Raw genomic sequence first — 22,818 nt, forward strand, 5'->3', positions numbered from 1 at the left:
CCCTGCCCATCCCCTGCCCCACCGCCCCGCAGCACTCCCTCGGCGAGCCGCCTCTGGAATCAAAGCACTCACATACTTTTTTCTCAGTTCATATTCACCAAGAATTGATTTCAGGGTTTCAATGAAAACAAATATTTTTTATTCTTTTTATATTCTGTAACTTGAGCACGCCCTACATATAGAATCCTTTCCAGGTGGGTCTTTGGCATATAATTGACAATTGAGAAATTGACTATTGCCCATAAAACATTCACCATTAAAAGTACATTTACAATCCAATTTCCATTCGAAATATTCAACAAAAAGCCTAACCAATATAAAATCTTGTTATTAAGACTACCCAAATATATACAAAGATAATTATTTTTCATCATTCTATGTCGAACAACTTTCATGATCAACTAATCAATTTCTCTTTCCCAATATCCTAATAAAATACTTGTGCTACAACAGTTTACGTCAATAAATAAAGAATTGCATTTTAAATTTCAAAAACTCTTGCAAAAAAGGAAATAATGCACCGGAACCACACACGTATTTATCCCTGTCTATGAGAAATAAAATACCACATCACTTCAGCATGTTAGTCAAAACTCAGTTTTAAAGTGCATTAAAAATTCTAAGTATAGCACATAATATAATAGATAATTCAGGTTAGCTTTCTACCAGTCCAAAACAGCAGTTATTAACATAATTACAAGAAATATTATAGTGGTAACTTTTTCTTCCTCACCAACCATGTTTGGTTCCTACATGAAGTTTGCTGTACAATACTGAGTTTTGTTATCAAAAACACGGTTGCAGTTGTCCAGGGCTTATTCACAGGTATAATGGTTTCAGAAAATGCCTACAAGCCATGTCTCAGTTGAGTTTAAAAAGAACAAATACATGTAAATCAGGCATTATCCTTGTTCAAGAGGCTGTTGGCACTTGCAGAACAGATTGCTGGCCTTATTCCTCTTGCCTACTGAATGCCACAATGGGAAGATTCTTATCTAAATGTAATAAGCATACAAATGCAAAATATACATCTAATAAATCTATTAGAAGCGGTTGAGACTCATGATACTAAGGCATTTTGGCATTGTACATAATACAAGGGGCATAAATGAATCAACAAAACCAGAAATACACATAAAACCCCATGAACGAGTGGCTCACTTAGAGGAGTTATTTGAGGCTCCATCTCAGGATTTTCAACTTCCTGTTCAACCCACCCCAAAATCTAAATGGCCCAATCTAGATGTTATATGTCCAGTTTAATTTTCTTTGGCTGACATCATGAAAGCTATTAATGCCCAGAAACCAGGCATGGTCCCTGGATTAGATCAAATCCCCTGAGACTTGCTCCACTTAGAACCCAATATATGGGGAATTTATATAAATATATTATGGAACGCAGTATGGGCTGTTGAGCCCATTCCTGATTCATGGAAGGGCGCTGATATCAACCCCATCTATATGAAGGGACTGCAAAGCCTGTCAGGAAATTACCCTGTTTACAAATAAACCTCTGTTATCATCTAAAACATTAATGGGTCTTTAAACCCTCTTAAAGAGCCTTACCCAGTTTTGTACAAAATATGGGCTAGAAATTAATTCTGCCAAAACGAAATTTATGGTGTTTAACCCTCAGAGGCCATTCAGGGGTTCGATTAGTATGAACAATTACACCCTTGAGAGAGTCAACAAATTGGACTATCTGGGGATTTGACCTTCAAATTTTAATACTTGATAGTTCCAAGTGGCCAAAAATGAACTTTTGAAACACAGAGTGGCCGTGATTTTAAAGTTTGCTAATCATTTAACCAGGTTTGCTATATCTCCTGCCCTAGAGATTGATAGAGCATAAGCCATTAATTCAGCGCTGTACTGGTCCGAGTTATGGGGCTATTATGAGGCAAGGCAAGGACTGAAACAAATGTATTGAATAATTATTGAAGGTTCCAGCCGGCGCCCCACACTCCCAATAAAGCTCGACTCTTCTCCAAAACCAATTGATTCTGTAGCTAATCTGAAACCTCCTCTGTACTGGATACAAATCTAGAGATAGCATTTAAGATTGCTTTGGTGGTTTACGTGAAAATGTATTTAAACAATCTGGGTTTGTGCGTATATTGGTCAGATTCCCCATGATTCCGTGTTTGTTTTGGTAAAAAAGTACTGAAAACCAGATATTGAGAAGTCATTAGGAGTGATTTATTAACATCTCCTTTGTCTGGCAGGGGAGTAGCTACCATTGGGGCAAATGGGCAATTCACTGGGGCCCGGAGGAGAGAGGGGGCCCAGTCTGCTCTGTATCGGCTGATATTATTTCAGAGGCTGCCTGTTCAGAATATGTTTTAGACATTGTATTCCAGGGGTTTGTCTGTCTCTACTTTTCAAGGGAAGGGGTGCAGAGGGAGTATAGGATATGAGAACAATTAAGAAGAGAAAAGGGACGAAAGAAAAGGAGAGAGTGAAAAAAAGGAAAGAGCGCAAGAAAAGATGACAGAATGGGAGACGGAAATAAGGTTGAGCAAGAAAGAGAATGGAGATAATAATGAGCAAAGTGGGCATGAGAAAAGAAAGAGAAAGGACCTAGAAATCATAGGCGCTGGAAGTAGGGGTGTTGGGGGTGATACAGCACTCCCAGAATAAGCAGGAAGGAGTTCAGAAGCTGAATGAGAAATAAAAATGCCTTTAATTTTGTGTTTATCGTGTGACATTGCTGTTTCATCCAAAGACAGATGTAAAATGTGAGGCTATGTCTTTAGCAAATTGCTGGTTATTAACACGGAGAATGTTTTTGACTTTTCTTTTTTTTCTCTGACTGCAAATTGAGAGGATTTGTTAAAGTGATAACCCTGCTGGCATACAGGGAGTATTAAAGAAAGACACTAGGGGGGCGTGGCCGTGACTGCCGCCAAGATGGCCGCAACTTGGTAGAGCTCTGGCAGCAGCGTGCCTGAAATCAGCAGTGCTGCCTCTAATCCTCTATTATGGGGTCGGCAAAACTACGTATGAAGATATCCATGCCTGGTGCTGTCCGAGCGGTGGCCCGGAGGGCCTCCGGGGACCCGTGTGCAGCTCAGTAGGACGGCCACGTATGCGTGCTTTGGAGGCCCCGCGGCGACAGGGACCACGGGGGAGCCTGAGGCCTGGGCCACCCGGTCCTGCTGGTGTCCTTCTCAGGGTTGGCCGGAGGACATCGTTCCGCCCAGAGCCCCCGGTGGGACGTGGCATACTGTGAGAGGCTGTTGTGGATGCCTGGGCTGCTCTTGGGGGCCTGCCTCACTGCAGCTGGACGGACTGCTGGGCCTGGGCTGCGGCCTATGTGCGTGGGCTCGGCTCTCCCCGACGCTCCCTGTCACACCCGATCCTCAGTCCAGGTACGTCAGTGCGCGGACCAGGGGGGGGCCATGGCCCTGCGGGGGCATGTGCGGGCCTGGCTGAGCGGACACATTATTAACGCCTGTGGCGGGCCGGCCTGTGTGGGCCTGCATTGATTATCCATCGCAGCAGCTGGGCCTGCCACCTCTCCGCTCGTCACCATCACGGGCAGGCCTCCTGGGAGGTGTGCTGGGCCGTCTCTGCCAATTGGAGGCCCTGCATTAAATTTGGCCTCACAGTGCAGTGTGGTGCATAGAATTGAGGAGCAACTTTCAAGGACAGCAGGGGTGTAGTCTGAACCTTTGCAAATGTGCACGGCAACATACTATATATAAATTTGGCTGGACAGACCCAAAGCAGCGCAAATTACAATTTGATCAGGCTGGCCTGACAAGGATGCGGCTGGGGCCCCTGAGGAGACAGTACCTACCACTAACACTGCGGCTATCATGCAGGAACTTAGGGCGGGCTTTTGCGCCATGGATGCCCGATTTGATACATTGGGGTCTCGCATGGATAAACTGGGGGACCGCATAGACCACAAGGGGATACATCTGGATGGCGCTGAGGAACGAATATCGAGCTTAGAGGACACAGCATCTACTGTCCAAAAGCACCTAGAGAAGGCGGAGCATATACTCAAGTAAGTAGCTATCAAAAATGAAGTTTTGGGCCAGATCGAGACGTAACAATATTCCCATTTCCAATGTTGCAGAGTCCAGAAACATGGGCCGGCCAGATGTGTACATAGAGCAGCTGTTGCTTACTTTGTTTGATCGATCCAGCTACTCCCCAACCTTTTCGGTGGAGAGAGCACATTGCACCATTGGCCCGCAAACCCCTGCTGGCGTCCTGCCACGGTTTCTAATAGCACGTCTTCTAAATTGCAAAGACAGAGACACTGTTCTCCGACTGGCCCGCAAACACGGCGAACTACAGCACCAGGGATTTGTCATATCTATATACCCAGACTTTACTCCCACAGTCCAAGAGGCCAGAAGTAAATTTGTTGATGCAAAGAACGCCCTCCGCAAACTGAACATCCGCTATGAAGTGCTGTATCCTGCGCGCCTGAAGATTGACCACAATGAAAGTCCAAAGTTTTTGAGACACCTGCGGAAGCTGTTACCTTCCGTAAGAAGTTATCCAGCGGCTCCTCACCCCGCCCCCGGGTTCCCCAGTGCCTACTGATTGATGGCTACGCCGTGGTTGTCGGCCTGCACCAAGTAGTCAGCGAATCGACTACGCATGCATATAACGGTGACTCAGGCGCTGGGACAGAACCGAGTGCCTTGACCTCTAACAGATTTTACACTCTTAAACTTTTGGCGGCACTGTCCATGTGCTTCTACAAGCTACTTTCTCCATGATAAGGCCGCTGCCTGCTGGGTCGCCCTAGCATCCCATTGGCGTATACTAGTGCTATAAGTTTGGGTTTCTTTTTCCTTTCACTGTTTGTTGAATTTTGGTGGGGGGGATTTGAAAAATGGGTCTCACTGGATGGTTTTAAATCTAGTGTGGGCGGGGGAGGGAAATATCTCCATGTTCAGGGAGAACATATGTTCGAATGTTTGTTAGCTGATATGCTATGCTATCCCACAAAGCCAACAACTTCCAGTCTGCACGACAGGCAACAGGCCCGCTATTTCCTGCTTTGCCACTATAATGAGACATGATGTAGCAAAGCCCCTAGGGGTATCCTGTGTTACATGGAACATTCGTGGCACCAATAATCCGTGCAAGGATAAGCAAGTCCTGGCATACTTACACAGGCATGGTGTCAAAATCGCATACTTGTAAGAAATGCATCTATCCCCTAGCTCAGCCCCCACATTTGCCAAGTCTTCGGGAGCCCATAGATATTCTCCTCCTACAGCACATACTCAAGAGGCGTCTGCATACTTATTCATAAGAGTGTTCCGTTTAATTTATACACATTTCATACTGACTCCGCAGGGCGGTACATAATCCTTCTTGGCCTCCTTGCTGACAAGCAAGTCTTGCTGGTGAATATAAATAACCCCACAGTTGATGACCAAGATTTTTTTCAGGACATCGATAATCTCATGAGCCGAGCAGACGTAGATCAAATAATAATGGGAGGTGATTCTAACCTAATCCAATGCCCCAGACTCGACTCCTCTAGTACACGTCTCAGTGATAAGCCTAAGGCCAGAGCCCTGCTTCGTCAAATCATAGACACATACACGCTCAAAGATTCCTGGCGTTCTCATCAACCCTTTGATCCTGGCTTCACCTTTTATTCCTCCCCACATACAGTCTGGAATAGGTTGGACTACTTGTTTCTTTCAGCCAATATCATACATTGGGTAAAAGAAGTCCATGTCCTTCCATGCACCCTCTCCAATCATAGTCCAGTACTCCTTCATCTAGCCATACCATACGGCTGCGAAGCCAAAAGACGTTGGTGTGTTACTCTGTAGAGGCCCTACGTGACCAAGTGTTTCGGAGTGAGATGTTAGCGACTGTGACAGAGTATTTGTTGATAAATATGGGATCGGTTGCCATGCAAGCCATGCTATGGGAAGCCTTCAAGGCTTACATCCGGGGAGTTAGAATATCTAAACAGGGGGGAGTCCTAGGCGACATTTGTTGCCAAATCAAACGCATTGAGTCTGACCTTCAGGCCATCGATGCAGTAGCAATATCGGATGGTAATCCACAACTTCATCCTCGGGCGCGCTTGATGTCTGAGTTCCACATATTGGCAGATCAGGGAACTGCATATTTAGGGAAATACGCCACAGCACGTAGATATGAGGAGGGTGAGCGACCGGGCCAAACACTGGCCAGGATGCTGTGCCCTAACCGAGCGGCCGATTATATAGTTGAAGTCCGAACCACTGATGGTACACGTGCGTTGGGCACTGAGGAGGTGAAGGCTGCTTTCCTGGAGTACTATAAAAACCTATATACTTCCCGAACACGAGAGGCCCCTCTGCGATGGTGTGGCTTGAGGACAGCCATCAACAATTTCTCCGAGAACCCCTCACACTTGATGAAATTAAGGAAGCCACTGACTCACTCAATGGCTCTAAGGCCCCTGGGTTGGATGGCCTCACCGACGCCTTCTACAAGGCATTTAAAGAGCAACTTGCCCCGCAACTTCTTGCACTGTACAACGAGGCCTTAACCACTGGCCAGTTACCACCAATTCTACGAGCAGCAGTGCTTACATTCTAATTAAAACCGGGCAAGGACCCTACCCTATGTACTGCATATAGACCCCTCTCATTGCTCAACCTTGATAATAAAATACTAGCAAAGGCTTAGGCGGCCAGGCTGGCCCTCCTTATGAAGCTAATTATCTCTCCGGTACAGTCTGGATTTGTCCCACATAGGTCATCCTCATTCAACCGCCAAACAATATTTGCGGCGCTTAATATGGTGTCTCAGACTGTGCCTGGGGCGGTGGGCCTACTGGATGCCGAGAAGGCGTGGGATTCTCTGGAATGGCCCTTCCTGACAGCGTTACGGCGGAAACTTGGGATCCCCCCTTTATATCCCTTATTCAGTTGCTATACGCCAAGCCCGTGGCCCGTATAAAGATTAATGGAACATTATCTGATGTCTTCCCCATCGCTAGAGGAACTAGGCAGGGATGCCCCCTATCCCCCTTATTGTTTGTTATAGCCATGGACCCCTTAGATCTCCACATGCAGGCACGATTTCTCCATCGTGGACTCCAGTTTAAGCAGGGACTATTACTTCTTTCCCTATATGCAGATGATATACTTCTTTTTATTAGGCACCCTGCAGACAACCTCTCCCACTTAGTGGAAGAAATAACACGTTTTGACAAACTGTCAGGGTTGCAGATTAACTGGTCCAATTCTGAGGTATTTCCCCTCACAGATGCCACCCACCCATTTCCGACGTTATACCCAGTCAAATGGACAGATGGTCATACTAGATATCTGGGCGTACAATTAAACAGGACAAACACCAAGTGCTACAATTAAACTATGGTCTGGTGATAGCGAACCTGACAATTCAGGTTGAGAGGTGGAATAAGTTGCCACTCTCCATGGCCGGCCAAGTGGCCATTATCAAAATGATTGTACACAGTCTGTTCTTATATCTCTTCCTTAATATCCCAATTCCGCTACCAAACTCCTTTTTTCAAACACTATGCAGTTATCTGCTGCATCTCATCTGGGCGTGTCACAGGTACTGGAGCTAGGCTTAAAATATGAAACATGATTTAGCTACTCCTTTCTAATCATTTGACAATGCTAGCCTATGAGATGAGCAGGGCTTACAGTGAAAAACAAATTTAGCTATTTGTAACTACAGGGACATGTAAAACTTATAAGAACATGTCCTACCTTTTAGTTACACAACACCCTGTCCAGAGGGATACCTAGAGACTACCTTAGAGGTGACCTATGTGTAATAAAAGGGGAGTATAAGGCTTAGCAAGTTGTTTTAAATGCCATGTCTAAGTGGCAGTAAACTGCACACACATGCCTTGCAATGGCAGGTCTGAAGCATGTTTTAAAGGCTACTTGTGTGGGTGGCACAATCAGTCCTGCTGGCCCACTAGTAGCATTTAGATTACAGCCCCTGCATATATGGTATACGACTTTACCAGGGACTCATAAGGAAACTAAATATGTCAATCAGGTATATAGCAATCTCACCATGTTTAGGGGATAAGCACATGCACTTTGGCACTGGTCAGCAATGGTAAAGTGCCTCAGAGGCCTATGGCCAACAAAATGATACAGTAAAAAAGTGGAGGTGAGCAGGCAAAAAGTTGGGGGAAAACCACCCTAAGGATGACAGCTCTAACAATAAATTAAGCAACATTTTTCTAATTCCGAAGAGTGATGAAAGCAAACATTTTAGTACAATAAAGACACTTTACTTAGTGATGCACAAATGGTAAATATTCGCTGAAACCCAACACATTCTCGATCGGCTGTGCCCTATATATTTTTATCAGTAAAACTGCATGCCTGGGAGGAGGCAAGATGGCGTCCGCACGACTGGGCATGTGAGCTGGCTGCTCCCGGGTGCTCACAACCACACGCTATGGCTACTTTGATCTAATTGAAGAGAGGAGGGGAAGGAAACCAGAAATTACTTACGGGATGCAATTTGTCTGCCGTGAGCGCTGGCCCCCTCGGCAGGCTGAGCGTCGCAGCTGCAGTGATCTCGGCAAGGCTGCGCCTACACTTCTGTTGGTGGAGTTTCGCCCGAGCCGGTGTTGGCATTGTTTCTCGGCTCTGGCCCGCTACGGAGGATTGGGAGGGGAGGGTTTGTTTGTCCTAACGATGCCTCCCGAAGCAATGAGAGTGGGGACTCGCCCTCAAGTGGACAATGTTGGTACCGGAGCTGGGGGACCTAAGAGCCCTGCGAGCGGTGGTAAAGCGGCCAAAAAGGATTCAATTGCCAAGGGAGAAAAGTTAATAGAGAATACGGGTAAGCGCAGTATCCCACTTTTATTTTCTGCCAGCAAAGACAAAGGGAAAGACACCAATCCCCCCAGGGTGCGTCATCTGCTGTAGTAACGGGCTGCAGGAACCCTACTTACTTTATTTCAGACCGGAGAGGGAAAGAAAAATAATCTACCCTTAGTGACACTGGTAATTTTAATGCAGGATTTCCATCTATACCTGGGGCGGCCAAAGTAAGTGAAATGGATGAAGATGTAACTGGGAGGGGGGGAGACCGCATGATAGTTCATGTAGGGCTCCCACCTTGGATCGTGCTCCCAAGGCCAATCTTCCGGATACCTGCGCTACATCAAATGATTTAATGGCTGATAATCAGGTGCAAACAGGTATGGGTCCCAAAGGTGATGTTTTTAGCCTCAAATCTCCATTGAAGGAGATAGAATATGGGGACAACTTCTATTCACTTTCGGATCATTCAAATTGATCAAGTGACGACCTGGAGTCTATACTTATGGCTTCAGCCATGAATGGCGCGCAGGGTGACGGCGGTAGTGATCTTAGTAGCGCACATCTGGAGGACACAGGTGATACATCGGATGGTAGCCCTCGGACAGTTCGTAAAAGACCAGATCTTAGAGGTGGTGCCAAGCAAATGGAATGTGGTAATGGCAGCAACGTCTTACAGTGGGACTATTCCTGCTCAACCGATTTAAGCACTGATAATGGGTGCTGCCCTGGGATTGTCACTGAACCGCCAGCCAACCCATCTGAAGATATATCACTAGCTCTGATTTATCAAACTATCATGACCCACAGGAAGGAGGCACGAGTAGAGAATCAAAGAGTGCAGGGCTCATGTAATAAACTACAGAATTCAGTGTGACGCATAGCTAAGACCTGCACAGAATTTACAACTAGATTTAATGAAGCAGATGCCCAAATTTCATGTCTCAAAGACGAACTGGTTGCACAGAAGGCTTTGACTGAGTTTCTGCGGTCTTTAAAAGATGATAGGCAATGGAAGCTAGCCAACCTAGAAAATCGTTCCCGTAGGAACAATCTCAGAGCTCTGCAAATTCCCAAGGGGGTCAAAGGACAGGACCCTCGTAAATTCATTATTGACTTGTTTACAGAAGCCTTCCCTGAGTTGGGAAAGTGGGATTGGCAGAGAGAAGTAGATAGAGCACATCGCTTCCCATTCGCTATTCATCCTAGATCTGGTCGAAATCCAGACAGACCCAGAGCAATTTTGATACCTCTTATAGCTTTTTGGCTCGGGAAGATGTGTATTCGCGGGCACGTCCTTAAAAAAAAAGGGCAGGGAAAGGGCTAGAGTTCTTTGTCAGGCCTGACTTTTGTCATCTAACTGTGGAAAGGCGCTTGCATTTACGCCAGCTTATTGCACCATTTCAGGCCAAAGGGGCGCAAGTTTTCTTACTAAACCCAGCAAAACAAAAAGTTATATTTAAAGATCAAACCCGATTTTTTTCCTCTGAGGTGTGAGCAAAAGAGTTCCTACAATCTTTGTAAAATTTGTTTAACCGGGATGGCCTCTGTTATAATTGCTGCCAGGGTTAGAACCAAGATGTACTACTAGCAGATTTTGTAATTATGTATTTTTTTATTTCTCTCCTGTCTTCTCTCTTATCTTGTATTATCTCACCTTATGCGAAACTTGGGTTATACGCATATTAGGATATTGGCAACATATATTATGCCTAAGAATATTTCGAACTATGTTTTGTCTTACTGTAGTCTTGTCTGGTGCATAGGGTGAGGGGTTTGTTTTGGGGGTGAGCATCTGGGTGGCGGGAGCTTGTCATCACAGGGACCATTGGTCCTAAAGCCTCGTGGAAGGGTAGGGGTAGGGTGAGGTGGGTGGGGTTCTCGGGTTGTAGGTGTTTCAGGGGGGGAGAGGTGGGTGGTTTAGTTGGGGTAAAATAAGAAAAAAAATCCACAGTATTGTTAAGTTTTTGAGCTTGACAGATTTCATGTTTTTTTAAGAGAATTGAGTATCGGTACGCTCCCCTATTTCTATAATGGCTAGATCTGGACTTCGAATATGTTCCCTAAATGTATGTGGCCTAAATACCTATAACAAGTGACAAAGCGTTGCCGCTGAACTTCGGGTGATTCAACCCACTTGGTCTGCCTACAAGAAACTCATTTATCTTGGGAAAAGGAGAAAATGTTATCGGAAATGGGTTTTTTGCTCTTAGCCGTTTAACAACAATCCTCAATGACTCGGGGGCTGCAGTTTTAGCTAAACCTGCAATACAAACCTCGGGATGGGTTTTAGCAGATAAGTTGGGGCGCTGTGTTATTTTGGAATGCATGATAGGGGAAACAAAATTCACGCTGTGCACTGTTTATGGTTCCATACTTGATGAAGCCATGGTTTTGGAACAATTAAATGTGGAGCTTGCACTTTGGCCTACCCCTCTGGTGCTGTGCGGGGATTTCAATATTAATTTGATCAATAAGGAACTTCAATTCGGTATACAAAACGATAAAGGAAGGTAACCCAGGGTCTTCAAGGCATTATATCACTTACTGGTAGATCACGGTTTGGTCGATGTCTGGGATTCTTTGTGCATGCCTGATCCTGGGTTCACGTTTTATTCCCACCCCCATCAGAAGCTAGTACGTCTCGACTTTTGTTTTGTATCTCCTTTATTATTTACTGAAGCCAAAATACGAGTATTCCCTAGAATCACCTCAGATCACCCACCAGTTGTTTTGGATATCCCCGCATTGGGCTCTTGTATAACCCCAAGAACTTTTACCTTTGATAAGAAACTTCTTCTTGATAATACTTTTATAGATCATATGAAGATCTGGATCAAGGATTTCCTTCAAAATAATCGGCATTCTACATCGGTGGGGGTTTTGTGGGATACTTTTAAAGCTTGCTTTAGAGGGGAGGTCCTGAGCTCTGGACTGTACCAACAAAAGAAAGCCAAACTCGTAGTACAGGAATTGTATACCAAACTTAAGATTGCAGAAGAAAGCCTTGCACAGGGGATTCTGCTTAAGAACAATATTGCTGAACTACAAACTAACGTGGCTAGATGTAAGGCGAACATCAACCTATCCTGGAGCAAGGAAATTGCAGCTAAATATCTGGTATATAAAAAGGATTGTTATGAGTATGGGGAGGCTGTAGGATGCTGCTTAGCTCAAAGGCTATGCTCTAAGGAGGCTGTTCATAGAATAGCTGGCATGAAGAATGCGCTAGGCGATATGGTATTTGACCCCCAAGAGATTCTTCGGATTTTTCATAAGTTCTATGAAGATTTATACACAGAAAAGGAGTCGGGCAGCATATTAGGAACCCTGGGTTTCAACATTTAGTGGAGCGGGTAGGTCAGGAGGAGGCAGAGATAATGGATAGCCCCATTAATTATGGAGGAGCTAGAGCTAGCTATAAATAGTATGACAATAGGTAAGGCAGTGGGCCCAGATAAGCTCACTTCGGAGGTTTATAGGGCCTTTCTTCAGGATAATAAAATAGATATGCTAGCCGTCTTCCAAGCAGCTCAAACTGGGGGGAGCACCACAATCATGGGATGAGGCTAATATTGTCATCTTTAGGAAGAAAGATAAACCACAGGATCTGCCAGGGTCGTATCGCCTGATTTCTCTTGTTAACTGTGATGGGAAAATCTACACCAAAATCTTGGCGAATAGGTTGGCAAAAGTCATTTCTCCCCTGGTCTCCCCAAAACAACACGGATTTATCTCTGGCAGGGGGAATGTAAGTCATATTAGAAGAATTGTGACTCTGTTCGATATTGCTCAGGTCGAATCTAGGGACTTAGGACTGATTTTACTCGATGCCGAGAAGGCGTACGATCGTGTTACCTGGGACTTCCTTTGGAGGTTTATGCAGTGGATGGGGTTTGGTCAGGGGTTTATTCAGGCTAGATAGGTATTATATCAATCGCCCATGCTCTATGGGTCTTGTATCGGATCCTATAAAGATTTCTAGAGGCACAAGGCAGGGGTGCCCTTGTTTCCCCCTGCTGTTCGCCCTATACATTAACCCTTTTTCAACAATGCTGGAGAGAAGCACCCAGATCAAACCTTTTCGTGTTCAGGATGATCATTTCCGCGTCCTTGCATATGCCGACGATATAGCCATCGTAACATCGGATCCTGTCACGGCTATACCTGAAGTTGAACGTCTGGCTTATGAGTTTGGCGCAGTCTCTGGTTATAAGATGAACACATCCAAAACCCAGATCTTGTGTACGAACCATTTCCTGGTTAATGACTCTAGAGTGGTCAAGGAGGTCACGTATTTGGGAATTAAGATTCAAGAATGTTTGAAAGAACTGGTTGAGATCAACTGGGGGGATATCATTGGCAATGTAAAGCAATCATTAGAAAGATGGGACTGTCTACACCTGTCAATGGTCGGTAGAGCCAACATTCTTAAAATGAATATAACCCCCAAAGTTTTGGATTTTTTTAGATCAGTACCTTTGGAGGTATGTCATGGTCAATTACAACATCTACACGCACTTTGTGCTAAATTCTTGTGGGCTTCGGGGAAACCACGTAGGGCTTCGCGATTTATGACTCTTCCAAGATAGAGGGATGGGTGGTCGATTCCCGCCTTCACACTCTATTATTATGCGTGCCTTCTATCAATTATGCGGATAATATTGACAGGAGAAGACGTGAGTAACCCTGCTGAGGCTCCCTCAATTTACCAGATGGTGTTAGGAACCGAGGTTAAGAATTGCTTGTTCAAGAAATTGGATGGTAGCTATTACAAAAAAATGCGCTTTAAAAGCTTGGGGGCAGTTTTTAAGGTTTGGAGCACGGTACGAAAAAACGTACAAATTCAGGGATTAATCTTTTATACACCTACCACGGCCGTAGGAATATTGACGCCGATATTTCAAGACCACGTGGCAACTAGCTGGAGATGTAAGGGTGTCAATCAAATCAGGGATTTCTACGAGGTGGGGGGTTATATTTGTGTTTCATAGACTAACAGACAAATTTCTTCTTCCTAAGAATCAGTTTTTTAAATTCTTACAGAGTTGCGATTTCCTGAGCAAACAGCCCACTTTGATGACACCTCATAATTTAGTAAAAGCTATTAGGCGCCAGGAAAGACAGGGGTCCTTTATGAAATCCTTTTAGCCTCGAGGAGGGATGATTTGGATAAGCACAACCTTAAGTGGGCACTTAAACTGGGAGAACCAACGGTTTCTTTAGAGAAGGCGATTGCTATCGCCGGGGAAATTTGTTTGTCGGCTAATCTCAAATCCCAGTTTTATAAAACTATATTTAATCTCTACCACACCCCAGCTAACATGAAGAAATGGGGGAGGGGAAACAATGGGAAATGTTTTCGGTGTGGGATAGATAATGCTGACAGTCCCCATATTTTTTATGTATTTGCTAAACTGGCACCATTAATAGAATATATTGAGACGTTTTTGACAGAAGTTACCCGGGGTTGTTATTAAAATATCAGCTTCCATGATGTTACTTGGAATTGGTGAAGATCTGGAGCAAGGGAGACCCATGAATAAATTCCCGTATTTGCTCTTTATTGCTAAGGCGGTAGCCCGATTATGTTTAGCGTTTTCATGGCTTCCGTCTGAAGTACCGCCTTATGAAATGTGGCGCGCCCGGTTTTACAATATATATAATCTGGAGCACAGTTTGTATTCTGTTAAAGGACCAAGAAAACACCAATTAGGTATCTATGTATGGGGGGCAATGATCAATCACATGAATTGTTGAAATATAATTTTGGTATAACCAAATGAAATGAATTGTTTTTATGCTTCGTTATCAGATCTGTATGTATTTACTTATCTTTTGATACTGTGGATTAAAATAAAAATAAAAAACTGCATGCCTGAGCAAATTTAGTGCCCATTTCTGTGGAACATTTGTTGTCCGTTAATGAAAGTGCACTACCACATCATGCTTTAGTAATATATTTGTGACAGTGTCCTCCAAAATACACCACTGGCTCCATACCATACCCATACCACTATCCTGCTGAATGGGCTTGGCTCATCCGCTACACTTGTTCTTTGTGCAATGATTTGATATTTTAATACCTATGACGTCCGTGATGCAACATTGATCTCAGTACCCCCACTCTGAAAATTGTTCCAGCACCACTGGTAGAAATAAGGAGAGAAACACTCCCCTCCATGACATTCCTCTCGATGATACTCCACTTTACTCCATTCTACTCCTCTTACACCACTCCTATTTATGACACTTTACTCCACTCGGCTCTAAACCATGACACTCTATGCTCTTCCACTCTACTCTATGACACTTTACTCCTCTCTACGCCCTTCCACACCACGCCCCTCCAATATATGCACCTCCACTCTATGACACTTCACTCTGCGACACTCTAAGCTCCTCCACTTTACTACCATCCACTCTACGATACTCCACTATCCACTCTGCACCACTCGGCTCTAAACCATGACACTCTATGCTCTTCCACTCTACTCTATGACACTTTACTCCTCTCTATGCCCTTCCACACCACGCTCCTCCAATATATGCACCTCCACTCTACAACACTCCACTCTGCGACACTCTATGCTCCTCCACTTTACTACCATCCACTCTATGATACTCCACTATACAACACTTTACTCTATGACACTCGACTCAACTCTACAACACTCTACTCCACTTTATGTCACTCATCGATACTCTCCTCAATTTTACACCAGTCCACTCTTTACTCACCTCTACAACACTCCACTCTACAACACCCTACCCCACTCTATGCCACTCCACTGTACAATACTCTGCTCCACTCTTCTCCACTAATCCACTCTATGCTACTCCACTGTACGCCACTCTATGCCACTCCACTCAACGGCACTCTATGCAACTCAACTCTATGACACTCTACTCCACTCTGTGCCTTTCCACTTCACACCCCTTCACTCTACAAAACTTTACTTCACTGTACGTCACTCCACGCCCCTCAACTCTACGCCCCTCCACTTTACGCCACGCCTCTCTACTCTATGACTCTTTACTCCACTCTCAGCCACTTTGCTCAATGACACTACAATCTACACCACTTCACTTTCTGACACTCCACTCTATGATACTCCATTTCATGACACTTCACTCTAAGGCACTCTACTCCACCCTATGCCACTCCACTCTTCGACACTCTACTCTGCTCAACTCCCTCTTTGTCACTTTACTCCACTCTACACCACTCAACTCTACTCCCATCCACTCTACGACACAGAACTCTACAACTCCATTCTGCACTACTCTACTGTATGCCACTCTATCCCACTCCACTTTACAACATTTTGTCACTCCACTCTTTCACACTCTATTCAACTCTATGCTACTCCACTCTACGCCACTCTACACAATTCTACTTCAGTCTACTTCACTTGAATCCCCTCTACTCCATTACACTCCACTCCACAATACTGTACTCCACACTTCGCCACTCCATTCTACAACACTTCATTATACACAACAATCCTCTATGCACTACCTTTTAGCCACACTGGTGTACTACATGTTTGAAACATATTAACAACGCCAATAGCTTTTGCATTGGCGAGACCAATTATCTTTGCAAATGGTAGTTTAACATTTGAGAGTTGTTTCCAGCTTTGTCAATGCTCCACTGCAGAGATTGCAGACAGGCCCAGAAAGAGCCGCAGTTGGCAAAATAGTAAAAACGGTGCTGGAAGCAGGACGTTGTAAGCAGACGGCTGTTCCAGTAGAAAATACAGATAGTTACAGCTGTTCGAAAGCAGCACCTTCCCATTAAAACCATTTTACATGGTAAATATGCCCGGCACTGACATGATTCATGAGGATATAGATGTAATACAATTGCTGCATCTGCATGGCCTACTAACATCAAACCAATCCAAGGATCTACTCCGAGCACCATTCTGAAAGCGAACAATACAGATAAAAAAAAATGGATACATAAACTGCTGTAAGAAATAACAGCCATAGCATAGCAAATATTCCTGCATCTATCCAGTACAATTAGGTCAGCAAATTGTTGTAGAAGCATTATTACAAACCAGATTTTCAAATGACAGGCGAACATGAAACCAGCGGTGGGTTGGTGGGTGAGAAAGTGACAATTACAGTAAAAGCATCATGGATGCCTCCCATAATGCTTTGATAATAAAGTCGGTTGACATTTGCGTCTTATATTTTAATTTGAGCAACCACAGAAAGTAGTAAAAGAGTTTCTAAACATGAGTGATTAACACTTAGGAGAACCAGATGCAGTAACATCAAAGGGCCAGTTCATATGAATATTTAAGGAAAGGGCTTATTGTGGTCCACCACAAACATCACTATCTTCAGATCTGGGTCATAATGAAATAAGGTAATAATGACTCCAAGAAACACACAGGTCTTGCCTCTGAGCAGTTCTTTTTGATGACTTCATCCAACCACGGTTCTTCATCAGAACACTAAATTGCCAGTAGTTTGTATCTTATGCTGATAGCACACACGTTTGTCAAAGACATGGAGGCATATTTACAAGGAAACTGTCGGAGCGTGGCATTAAGTCAAAATTGTTAACGCCGCGCTCTGACAATTTCCAGTTGCAGGCACACGCCGTATTTATACGAATGCGGCGCACCTCTGAATTTCCCCTAGGGCTGGCACTAGATTTAGCTGCCTTGGCCAATGCAGGCACCTTTGCACCATTATGCAAGGGGGCCTGTGCTGCAGGGAAAGATTGTTTATGTGCAGGAAGGTGTCCCTTCTTCCCCACCGCGAAATCAGAGCTACAATCAAGAAAGACAGGGCATAAATTATAAGCGCAAATCATTAGCACAATAAGGGAATTATTAAAAACCTCAGATAGTTGGGATTTCAACCCGATAACTCACATGTTGATGGGAGATTAAACAAGCATTTGCAATGCAATAGGTCTCGCCTTTAGGCGAGTTTAAGCTATTGGCATTGCAAATGACAATGCCTTTTATTTATGTTCTAAAAACAAAAATAAAAGGCAATGTTATTTGCAATATCAATGGCTCAAACTCGCATAAATGCGAGACCTATTGCATTGCAAATGCTTGTTTCTTATTCCATCGTGCCATCTGCTCACCTCCCTCCCCAATTGTACCCATCTCTCTCCTGTGCTCTCTCTCTATTCTCTCCTCTCTTCCTCTCGGTCTGATGCTCTTTTATAGTCTTTCCTCCTGTCCCTCGTGCTCTTTTGAAGGTGATTTTGTATCTCTCCGGCTTTTGCCCACCACTTTCCTCATCTCTCTGTCACCTTGGCTGCCTCTCTGTTTCTCCTGCTCTCTGGCCACCTCTTGTATTCTTTGGCTACCACATTCAAACCTCTCCCGCTGGTTTCCCATCTACTGTACTCTTTCTCTAATATTTGTGTGTTTTTTCATTGTTATTACTAGCAGCAATCATTTTGGGGTTCGCTGGGTTACATACGCTTTGGTTGCTTTTGAGTTTTATTTAATTGATTCTCGAGTGTATACACTATTGCGCATGGGCATTGTTGGAGGGCTGCCACTACATTGGAAAATGAACGAGGTAGACATGTCTAGGAACATGATTACTGGGGCTTTTACCTGAAATTCAGAACTTTTCCTCATCAGGCTGGTTCAACTAAGTGCTTCATGGTTGATGCAGCCTGCACGCCGAGAAAGATAGCGAGGTTGTCATCTGCTACTAATGAGAGGAAATACAGTGGCAGCAGGATGCCTGCTTCTTTACCCATCCTCTCATGAAGATGCCCCTTAACTTCAGCTGCAAAAGTATGCGGACAATCACTGCTATATGACTGGCTTCACTGATCACATTAGTGTCTGAGATCACCAGTGGTGGTTCCCGAATGAATGCTAGCAGCTGTGCTGTTTCGCATCTGAGGCTACGCCTTGTTGGAGCTAGCTCGGCGTTGAAGCGACACATGCTCCGACCAGCCCCTTCCCTTACCCACCCAAATAAAGCAGTCTGGACAGGAAGCTGCGAGAGGAAAGAATAAATCAAGATGGCGTGGGAGCCACCCAAGCGTGACATTTTTTCAGGGGTTACCAGGGCTACACGGGGAGCAGGTGCAGGTATAGTCAGAGCGAAGGGACACGTGTGGGTTTCTCTTGCTCTGGTAGGAGGCCCATGGGCTGTGCATGGATATCAGTGTGACACTGCCATGTGGCCGTGTAAACCATGTCATCACTTTTGTTAGTCCGACAAAAGAGTGATGTCAACATATTGCTGCGCATTAGCGTTCAAAATGACCCCATGACCCCCCCATAGGATCAATATTTAATGGAGCGTGGGCATCCGGTATAAAATAAATAAATAAATCGAGCGCAGTGTCCCTAAAGTAAAATGCTGATTCCACCACAGGCGCCAACCAACCATAGGGACCCCACAGATACAATAGGTGCCGATCTGGGCCTGTGCCGCTCTCCAACCTTCAACTGCCTCCCGCTCGTTGCCAAGGTTAAAGTAATAGATTCCACACAGGAGCAATACTTAACGGAGTGCGGGCATCCGGTATAAATTAAATAAATAAACGGAGTGCGGTGTCCCTAAAGTGGGCGCCGCACTCAATGTAAAGTAAAAAATAATAAACAGCGTGCGCGCCGTGCTCCGATGTAAAGCAAAAATTAATAAATAACAAGCCGGAATGACAATAAGTAAACAGCGTGCGCTGCGCTCCAGCCGGAACGACAAAAAAAAAGCCCTCACCCTCTAAAGTAAATAGTAACACGCCGCAAGTAAAGCATCCAGTCCCGGTGGGCGGGGCTAAAAGCGGACAGAGCGGCAACAAGGAGGGATTAAAAAGCCTCCTTCACAATAGAAAGGCTGCGATTAGCATAAGCTATTGGAAAGAAGGGGCGGGGCTTCAAGTCCCCGTCGGAATCCGTATTGCTTCCAAGTGGCTCTCGTATGGCGAGAGCAGCGCATGCGGGCTGCTAACGCCAGGCAAGACCTAAAAAGGTCACATAACCCCACATTAGGGCCAGGTTGTTTTGTTTTTTTATTGCGCATAATGTAATGTAAATCTTTATTTATTTTTATTTATATAGCACTTACCACCCCATATTAGGTGTTGAATCATGATTATTGGGTCTCCCATATTTTGGCTAATTTCTGTGTTCTCTTACATTTACAATTTTTGTGTCATTTTTACGAACCGGAAACAATATCTTGCAGGAATTGTGGAACTGGATGTGTGCCACAAAGCTGTGACCTGCGTGAGCAGCGTTAACCAAAGGAACAAAAGAAACTGCTTGGTAGATGAAAGATTTGCAATAATCACGATGTTAAAAATGTATTTTGTACGGAGATGTAATGACATACCACATACTAATGCATTCGTTTACAGTGCTTAATTTGAGCTGCTGGTTGCAGCAGGGGCGTAACACAGGCCCCCGCAACACCCGAGAAACAGGGGGCCTCTTTAGCACAAAACTCGGGCCCAAGAAGTTCCGATTAAATCTGAAGTGGGGGCCCCTTCGTGTACGTGACAGGGGGGCCCCCTCAACTTTCGTTACGCCACTGGGTTGCAGGTGGGGCCTAAGGCACTGATTTTTGGGGACACAAAGCAAAGAGAGAAAAACATAAAAGAGGATTAGAAGGTGTAAGTGACAGATGGAAAAAAGAGTGACAAAGAAATAAAGAAGGGATGGAAAAGAACCTGCAAGGGTGTAAGATAACGGAGCAGGGAGTGTCTGGTGCTGGATGAAGGAGGTATGGGGTGGAATTAAAGCGACACCACACAGCCTCGGTATTCGGCACCAGACCTCCATTAGGGCCGCCCATGGGCTTCGAGCAAAACTTTGTTCCCCAACACTTCTTTTACAAATTAAGCACTGCATTGATATATGGAACCAAGGTAAGCAGGGTTCCCTTGTAGGAGGTGGTAGATACACTGATCTTATCTCCAGTGTGATTTATATATATGTAAAAAGACTGTAAGTAATGTACACATTCTGATTGTAAACAGCAAAATGGGTAATGGGACTAAAATGTGTCTTTAGATTTCATTCCTCAATCAAATATTGGCTCCTGAACTGAATAAGATATGCCTACTTTATTTTCTCAAAAACATTGAAAAAGTGTCACACAAAAACAATCCCATATTCCAGGTTGCCCAACACTGCCTTAAGGTCCATGTTTTGGTGCAAAACTGCCCAAAACTAAAAAAACACTTGTGCAAACTAAAAAAAAGTAATACGTTTTGCAGTGTAATGTACCACAAGACTTTGTTATGTTATATTAAGAATTTTTTTAAGCATTCGATTACCACAAAGGTGTCTTGGCGCTGTCTGAATGGCAAAATAGCCACGTCTTTATCTCCTTCCTAAAAGATGTTATTGAGGGAATTTCTCTGAGATGAGGTGGGAGGCTGTTCCAAAGTTTGATCGTGTTGAGGACTATACCTCTGCCACCCGACTGCATCTTTTTAAATTTAGGGACAGCTGAGAGATTGGCTTTGGCCGATCTGAGTTCTCTATTAGGCTTATATCGCTTAAAAGCTAATCTAAGGAAATCTGGCCCCGAGTCGTGCATTCCTTTGTGGGCTAAGCAGAGGGCTTTAAATGTTGCATGACTGCGCTTGGGAAACCGGTGAAGCTTGCAAAGTCCCTGCGTTATGGAGTGGAATTTGGGAAGCTTAAGAATGAATCTAGCCACAGCATTTTGGACTAGCTGAAGTCGACTCATGTGTTTTTTAGAATGGTTAGATAGAGATTATTGCAGTAGTCCAATCTGGGAAGGACTAGCGCAGTGATTAAGGATTTCCTGTGGCTATCCAGGATGAAGGGAAGAATTTCCCTGATCATTTTTAGGATATCGTAAGCTGAGGAGTGGTATAGCTGAGATTTGCCATAATAAGATTGTCATCAATAATGACATAAATTCTTAACTTTGGTGATGGGAAGAGGAGGCTTGGGCAACTTTTCAGGCCACCAATTAGTAGACCAAGCTGGAGAAGGGTTCCCGAACACCATGATCTCGATTTTACCTGAGTTAAGCTTCAGGCAGTGCCCACTCATCCAGCCTTGATGCAGTTTCGGCATCTCAAAGGGCCCGTTGAATCATTGCTGGCTGCCGCAATTATCAACTGAGTATCATCAGCATAGGATGTTACCTCCAAGTTGAAGCTTCTAATGAGAGGGGCCAGTTTCGCTACATAAACATTGAAAAGTGGTGGGCTTAAAGACGACCCCTGAGTGACTCCGCATGGAAGGGAAAAAGGTGAGGAATTAAATTTACCTAACACTACTGTTTGTTATCTGTCACTGAGAAAAGAGGAGAGTAGATCAAGCCCGACCCCCTTCACCCCTATTTCCTCTAAACAGTCGGTAAGAGTTGTATGGTCTACAGTATCGAAGGCAGAAGATAGGTCGAATAAGATCATAACTGCTGAACCTCCACTATCTACTGCCTTCCTCAATTCTTCTGTTGCCTTGACCAGGGCAGTTTCTGTACTATGCCCTGGTCGAAAGCAAAACTGAGAGGCATCTAGAAGCTGGTTATCTAGAATGTATGTAGGTAGCTCAAAATTCATTATCTTTTGCAAATATTTGTGGGGAGAGATAAACCTGCAATTGGACGGTAATTTGAAGTGTCATTGATATATAAATTGGACTTCTTTAAAAGCGGGAGGATAGAAGCCTGTTTCCACACAGAAGGGAAGCTACCAGTAGAAAACATAATATAAAAAATATATGATAGGTTCCTTGCAATAATGTCTGGAACCAATTTCAAGATCTTTACCGGGCAGGGGTCATTAGGGGAACCAGATTTACTTTGCAAAAGTAAAGAACTCACTTGTTCTGGTGTGGTGGCAGGAAAATGGGTAAGCGAACAGTCATCTGGATCCCTCCCCTTATGAGGTTCTGGAGGTTGAGAGTTCCCATTGTCAAAATCATTAAAAATCCCATTGACTTTCTCTTGAAAGGCGTTTGCAAGGGCATCACAAATGAATTGACTGTCAGAGGAATTAGTCTTATTCAAGATGGTAGTGAGTCTA

General features: G+C 44.4%; 1 protein-coding gene across 1 annotated transcript in view; it reads right to left on the reverse strand.

The window, feature by feature from the left end:
* The window catches only part of RYR2 (ryanodine receptor 2), a 3,458,987-nt gene that overhangs the window by 2,102,876 nt on the left and 1,333,293 nt on the right, over positions 1–22,818 (reverse strand). The window lies entirely within an intron of this gene.

This window comes from Triturus cristatus, chromosome 6 (genome assembly GCF_964204655.1).
Source record: "Triturus cristatus chromosome 6, aTriCri1.1, whole genome shotgun sequence".
Taxonomy (NCBI): Eukaryota; Metazoa; Chordata; class Amphibia; order Caudata; family Salamandridae; genus Triturus; species Triturus cristatus.